The sequence below is a fragment of the Panicum virgatum genome, chromosome 5N, assembly GCF_016808335.1.
Source record: "Panicum virgatum strain AP13 chromosome 5N, P.virgatum_v5, whole genome shotgun sequence".
NCBI lineage: Eukaryota > Viridiplantae > Streptophyta > Magnoliopsida > Poales > Poaceae > Panicum > Panicum virgatum.
In genome coordinates, this window is record NC_053149.1 from 57542234 (window position 1) to 57550320 (window position 8087).

Here is an 8087-nt window from a genome sequence, read left to right on the forward strand (position 1 = left end):
CGCGGCAGCCAGCCAACCCTCATCACTGTTTGATTCCATCGAAATTTGATGGTACCAGTATGGGAATTTCATGTTATGAGATGAGAGTGCTGCATTGCATCCCTTCTCATGTTAAGCAATGGATCTGTCTACCTGTAACTCGTGCAATTTAAGACTCACCATCACTCGGGCAATATGTTGTACCCTAGCACCTGAATTTGGTTTCCAGAAAATTCGAGTGATGGATCCAAATCAATCACTTGAATATATAAACCACCCGATTAGAGATTAACGGCTCTTAAAAAACACATCATATATCCATTACAAAAAATGGAACAAAAAAGCATGTATCAAAATAAAACATATATTACAGATTAATCTCAAAAAAGCAAATTACAGTTTGATACTGAAAAAATTACAGTAGCCTTTGCCATGTAAAATTGGGTGTAAACAAGTGTAAACAGTAAATGAATAGATGTTGAGGCCCAAATAAACAGTGAAAACATCAGCCCATCCTCAAAACGGAGGCAACTATGAAATAGGGGAGGTGTGGGAACTAAGGCAGGGTTTAAGGCCCATAAAAATAAAAAACCCAGGCCCAAAAAAATGGCAGCCCATAAAAAAAAGAGAAGTGCTGCACAAAAGTGGAAAAAGGCACTAGGCAGACTTCCCATCTTGGCGTGCAAGAAAGCTCAAAGCCATATCGCCTCGAAGCCGATGGAATAGATCGGGGGAAGAACACCTCGAGGGCAGGGGCGCAAAAAAACCCAATGGAGAATAACCGAGTGGAGGATAGCTGGGGAAGAGTACATGCCAACAATCAACAGTGTGGGGGTGCATCAACAAATTTCCAGGTGAGATTAGATCAAAGAAAACTTTGAACATGCACGCCAACAAAATAGCACCATTGAAAAATCCCCAGCATAATTGATGTTTCGAGATGCTAATTTCTATAGTGGGGGCATAGACTATTAAATCTGGTATAAACATGCATTGTAGGATGGGCATATTGTAGACTAGACAAAAAGGACATCTTAAGTTGCATACTTTACAGTTCAATTATGCTGAAAATACAGTAGACTTTAGCACAAAATTAAAGTGGTCAAAATTACAGTAGACTTTAGCACAAATTACAGTGGAGTCAGTCATGTAAAAAAAAGTGGAATGAAACTGTAAATACAATATATTTCATTGTAATGCATGCATTTGCTCATATGTTTCTGATTACCGAATGTTTCATACAAAAAATCTTTTCCAAAGAGAGAGACTCCACTACAGCCACTTTTTGAAAATGCAAAACTTCAAAAAAAGCCATACTGAAAGTACATGCAGCTGCAAAATCCAAAATATGGAGGTACAAAAAAACTTGTAGATGGTGTTTTCCAACTTCAGATCACACAGTGAACATCCATATGCTGGTTATGTGTTTTTACAGTTCAATATATCTGAATTTACAGCTATGATGGTCATGTAAATACAACATATTCCATATGTAAAAACCAGAAAAGAAAATAGTGATTGATATATAAGTATATCCATATTCAGATACGAAAAAGTTATGATCCCTGAGCATAACTTAAGTATCTTTTTTGTATAGGGCAGACAAGATTAGCTAACACTGGAGCACCTGACAGAGAAAAAGGGATATGAATTATCGCTCGAGCAGCAGACCCAATTGCAGATGTCAAATTTACTAGCAAATCAACTTCTACAGGTGACTTGTGTGGTGTATAGTCAAAAAATAGAAACATATTGATTCAGGCTCCTAAGTCTGGAGGTCTTTAAGAAAAAAACTGATGAATCAATTTTTGATATACAGATGATCAATTATGATGGGATGCCTGGATTCAATGATTACTTCAATACCATTATTTCCAACAGCTGCCCGGTGAGTGTGAAAAAAAAATAGAAATGAAAAAGGATATTAACAGCACACGGAGCTTATGAAAAAAATACACATGCACGTACACATGCACATATGTATGTATATACTGCACCAATTGAACCACAAAACTTGTGTTGCAGGGCACATACACAGGGCTTTTGTTTGAGCAGATTAAAAACTCGCAAGAACAAGACATCGAACCGGAGATAGAACAGATAGATTCAGGTTTGGTGGGCAAGCTAAACGCTGGATATAGTTATGAGGTAAAAATGTTGCATACTGCAGATCACAAAAACTATTGCTTATATGTATGTGTCCAGAAAAGGTATTAATTAATGCTATCCAAATTTGGGAGTAGGAATTTGCGGCTGAACATTGCCATCCTGAATTATGTCACAATACCAACTTTTCAATGGGTTCAATGAGTGAAGGGCAAAAAAGTCAAGATAACGTGGGCTCACACAAAGAGCAAGATTGCGCAAACCTAGATGTTAATATACATATGACATGAAAAAAATATTCATCTTTGCAGACACAAATTTTTTTTAAAAAGAAAGACATACCTTTTGCAGGGTACTGTGTCGGAAACTTTTGACTTTGAGCGACATGAGGAAGCAACATTTGAAGATTCAGCAAACTGCCTGGTGGATATTGAAGCACAACAAAAGAAGGTAAAAAAATAAACAGATTGAAAAGGGAAAATGTGATGAAAAAGAATACATAATTTGTATGATGCATGTTGCAAAAAAATCTTGGTCAGACACATTAATCCCGCAAAATGAAAAATATTTTTAGATGAACCAAATATGTTACAATAACAAATAATCCCTCCCCCCTTTTGGGAAATGCAGGTTCTGTCTGGAGAAGATGAAACAGGCAATGACCACACTAACTGGAGAGAGGATATATTCCAAGGCATGCAGTTACAACAGGTACGCAGGGCAGAAAAAATGCTAAAGCCACCCCCTCTCCCCACTCCACCCCACTCATAGAAAACATGTATTAAAAAATATTGATTCACATAGATCAGTTTGATTGAGGGGGGAGGGGGGAGGCCCTGCCAGTATATATGTATGTGCAAAATTTGAAGAAGCTATAATAATGCAGATTGAACCAATTGGAGGCGTTGCTGAAGAGGAATATTCAGAAGTTGCAACACCCGCAGAAAACAGGGAGTACATAAAAAATAACGGGGCTTAAAAAATAGATAAAGCAAAACAAGAACATGAGAAGGCAAAAAACAGGGAGTACATAAAATGAAAAAAATACCTCAAGGGTTACAGACAACTTGAGTTTCCTTTTCAATTCTTTAAGCCTTTCATACTGTTGAACGTGAAAAAACAAAAATATTGACAGTCACATTAGTGAAGAGACAAATAGAAAAAGACGGACAATATGCAGAACATAAAAGGGGGTGAGGGGGGGTCCAGTTTTAAAACTTACATCTATTAAAACTTCCTTGTACAGTTTTCGCTGCAAAGCTTGGTCATCACTAGAGGAAGATCCCTGAATCATTTAGATTAAAAAAATGCATGAAAATAAGAAACTAGGCATGTACCAAGTAAAAATGGGAATGAAAGGGAAATTAGAAATATATAAATTGGCAGACACACTAACTTCACTTTGAGCGGGATCACCATCAGGCTCGGATAGTCCAGCGCCATCAGAATCGGATGAACATTCATCAATGGGGGCGTCATCAACTTCTTCTCCTATGTTACTCATACCATAATCAGGTAGCTCTCTGCGTCTTCTAGTAGCCATCTAATAGACATGTATAAAAATTGATACATGACACCAACTCAGAACTTACAGTGGAGCAGATCGGTGCAATTAAAACATTGTCATAGTGTATTTAAAAGAAGGAAAAAAATACACATGGTATAAAACTTGCAAAAATAGATTGCTTATCTAGTCATTGTATTCTGAGAATAAAATGTGTGGTAAATTAAAAGTAAAAGTAGTTACATAGAGATTATCAATGTCCTCCCCTTTGGAAAATACATTATATTTGTTTGTAGTACTAGCAGTATCAAGGGGCAAAAAAAAGTGGAATAAAAACTATTACTGCAACCCCCCCCTTCTAAGATTGCAACCACCCTGACGAGACCAAAAATCCCCTACAAGACCCATACAGGAATGCGAGGTGTATCTTGCACATGAAACCACATCAAAACATAACTTGGGTCCTAAGTGAATCCTGAATGTATAGATGATAGAAGTTCAGATTATTTCTATGGGGCAATTGACCACTAGCAGAGCAAGCAAATTGATTAAGAGATCAGAGCAAGAATTACTTCACTATTGCATTTGATATTCTAATACAGAAATAAAAAGAATAGCCCATGCAAATATTAAAACCAAGCTGTGCACTAACTACTGAATTCCAACATTTAGCTGCAATAATATTATTTCCATTTCCTAGAGAACACACACTGTACTGTAGCAAACTCATACCATTCCCAATCAATTTTCATTTCTCACAGTATACACATTGTAACAAATAACTATGTCCTAAGAACTTTAAGCCCCCGAACCAAAATAATCAAATGAACATAATACACCATTAGCTACAAAGACTCACATATCAATGATTTTGATGGGGGTAGCTACAAAGACTCACATATCAATGATTTTGATGTGTGTGTGTGTGTGGGGGGGGGGGGGGGGGGGGTTATCAACGAAATGCCACTATAAAAAAATCCAATAGATTGAAACCAGGCAGATGACCAACTATTGAATCTAATGCCGAATGCACAGGAAGAGCAATTGCCACTAGATGTTGATATGAATAGGTGGTTCAAATTACTCAGTTTGGACATGACAAAACAAAACACTGTATATCAAGTAGATCCAAAATTTACGTAATGATAACACATAAATTACGGTCAAAATTTAACTGTAACTTTAATCCAGGTTAGCTGTAAGTGAACCTATATGATATTGGAAAAGACTGATAACTAGAGGCAACTTTACCCGGGACGCGAGAGAGCAAGAGGGTGGGAGGGTTCAGATTTTTGCATTTACTAATGGAGCAGCTTCAATTAGCAAAGAGCTGAAAATATATAATGATATAACTTTAACTGAAAATAAGAACTACGAATGTGAATGACACACTTTAAGTACAAACGAGGACTAAAAAATAAAAGAATGCTTACTACTTAATATATTCTCTAACAATCATCAAGGACGCCAAAGAGTTAACAAAAATGTAGTGCAACTACCAGCTTTGTATATTCAACAAGCTGCAAGTGCAAAAGTGTTTAGTTGTTCAACTATACAGAAAATTTTAGATGAGATTCAATCGAGACAGAGATGGGTATGGCATCAACTCTAAAAATTAGCACGACACTAGGAACCATTGGTTCCGCAAAGTTGGTGACAAATGCAGGGGTTCAGGTACCTCTGTGTAGAAACTAAGCAGTAGTAGATTGATAGTCTTAAGTTCATTGCAAAGGCAATACAGTTTAAATGTGTCTCATCCTAGATGTATATGACATAGTGAATCTCGTAGTCAAAATATGGATCAGAGAAAGCTGCAGGTGTAGTTTGGGCACCACTAATAAAGTAAAATGACTGCTATATACACCAACAAAAGATATATAGTGCATTAATATGATCTGGGAATATTGGAAGGGCAGCACTAAAATTGTAGCACAATGCATTTTTCATTTGAAATGAAAAAGTCAAATAAAAAACAAAAAGCATATAACCCTATCAAATTGACCTCACATAACTGAAAATGTGTGGGGCGTGTGTGCATGAAGCCACTATAAAAAATTGGAATAACTAGTTGCCCCTCAAAAATACCGAGAATACTATACCCCATGGAATCCCCAAATCCCTAATAACGAATAGATTTGCAAACTGTACTCTGGGAAAACCAAAATTCCCTTGCAAATATGCACCAATCGGCAGCCACGTTGCGTACCAGAACAGAGCAAAGGGGGCGAGATGGACTAAAAAATCTCTATCAATCAATCGGCCGTAGATACCCAAACAAAATTAAACACACCAAAAAATGCATATACTCAGGCTGACTAAAAGAGAATATCTCCCAGCATCAAAATCAAGCCGAGGTGTGCGCCGTGGTGGTGGTGGTGGAGGAGGGGGATTCAACATCGAAAATCAAGCGCGAGAGAGGGGATGTGTGGGTGCGCAGCAGAAAATACCGATAGAAAATATGGGGGGATTTCGAGTCGCCCATCCAATATGCACACAGGGAACAAGCAGATCGAAAACCACACAAGGGGGATGAGGTGGGGGGAGCAGGGGACGAGCGCGGATTCACCAAAAACAGAGACCTAGGAACGAGAATCCCAGAAAATAATTCCAAATAAACGTTGAAATCAAACTATAGCAGCGAACTAGCTCGAATGGAAAACATAACAAACCCTCGCGGAGAGAGTGCAGACCTCAAAATCTGCAAACTAAATCGAATGGGGGGCTGAGAGATGAAGAAATCGCCTCACCTGAGCGCGGCGAGAGAGAGCCCCTCGCTCTGAGCAGAGCGCCCTCGATAACAAACGGGAAAAGCAAAAATGGGGAAAGCGACCTGGGCTAGCTGCCACCCACAGCTAAAATGGGCGTGGTTTCCAAAAAACAAACAAATAAAGACTGACAATATGGGCCCATAGAAGCTAATAAAAAAAGAACAGGATAGACCGGCACCACCCAGATGGACGACCCCAGATGCGTGCCCAGACAAAATCGAACGGCTCCAAAAATGGGTGATGGAGCTGGTAGAAACACTCGGGCAAGATATAGCTTTATCCTAAGCAATCAATGGCTGAGCTGCGCTCGATGTTATACAGAAGCAAAAATGTCCGCAGGTGAAAAAGAAAACGCATGCCTCTAATTAGACGCTATACATACGCCGGTCTGGTCGGGCCCAGTCCACGATGGCTATCCGGTCCATGCCGATACGGGCCCACTGATGCCCAACGAGACGGCGTGGTTCCGGAACGAGACTTTTTTCTTTTTTATATTTAAAAAAACAAAAATTCAAAAATATATGTCTGTTTTGAAAAATTTCAAAAATACCACCGGTCGCCCTATGGGGGCGACAGGTCCTAGATGGAATTTTTTTTTCAAATTTGCAACGAGGTACGTCCTCGTCCCCATATGCAATCTCCCGTGCATACGGAAGGAGAATCCTATCGACCGAGTTGCCATGAGTGTTGTTGAATATGATGTAACCAAACAACCAAAGTAGGTACGTCTCCAGCGATCTGGTTACACTGTACTCGTCGGCATCCGCAGCCAACAGGGCAGGCTGCATAAACAATTAAGATTAATGATTTCAACTGACAATGGAACATGTGAATTGCAACAATTAAATTTAAATATGCAATGAATACGTACTGTAAACTGTAGGAAGAAGTCTTCGAAAGACCTGCTGCTCGCGGGTGCGGGTTGATCGGACTTACTTCTTCCACGTGGTCAACCAGGGCAAAACGGGCCTCCAGGTCATCCTTCCACGAGGCCGCCACCACATGCGGATCTACAGCCTCCCCGACGATAGGGAGGCCGAGGAGGTAGGCCACGTCCTGCAGCGTAGGAGTCATCTCCCCACACGGGAGGTGGAACGTATGTGTCTCCGGCCTCCATCTGTTGACGAGCGCCGTCAAGAGGGATCGGTCGAGCTGAATAGGCCCACCCTCGACAAGACGGCTCAGAGTCAGTAGATCGGCCTCACGTAACCTGCAATAAACAAAATTGTCGAAACAAAAGAATACCGAAGAATACATAAGTGATAAACAATAATATTTCATTACATACCTGTCACACCAATCGTGGTGTATAGAGATCGCCTCACCGGGTGGACGAGGACGTAGCACCTCTAGGGCTCGGTGCTCAACTGTTGCAAAGTAAGACCTGTGGCTCGAGTCGATAACTAGGTCTAGCAAGGAGTCCATCTCCATACCTGCATTCAAAAATATATGAGAACACATAGGTACATATATGTTTCATACAACTGGATGCGTAATATTTATAAATTACATTTAGGTTTGATTACTATATATTACAGATAGGTTCGATACAAACTCTACGCACGATATTTATAAATTACAGATATGTTCCATACAAACTGGACGTACGATTACTACATATTATAGATATGTTCGACACAATTGTGGATCATGACACCGAATGCCTTCCACGAGCAATTCTCGCCGATGGTCATCTGAACGTAGGAGGAGCTCCATCTCTGGGATTTCCG

The 8087-nt window shown here is 39.7% G+C and overlaps 1 long non-coding RNA gene across 1 annotated transcript; it reads right to left on the reverse strand.

The window, feature by feature from the left end:
- Positions 1–1360: 1360 nt before the first annotated feature.
- LOC120675777 lies at positions 1361–6825 on the reverse strand. The gene is made up of 6 exons (XR_005675479.1): positions 6337–6825; positions 3482–3628; positions 3308–3370; positions 3134–3187; positions 2428–2505; positions 1361–1606 (listed from the first exon to the last, which is right to left on the reverse strand). It is a non-coding gene; the product is annotated as an uncharacterized LOC120675777 (long non-coding RNA).
- Between the last annotated feature and the right edge of the window lie 1262 nt (positions 6826–8087).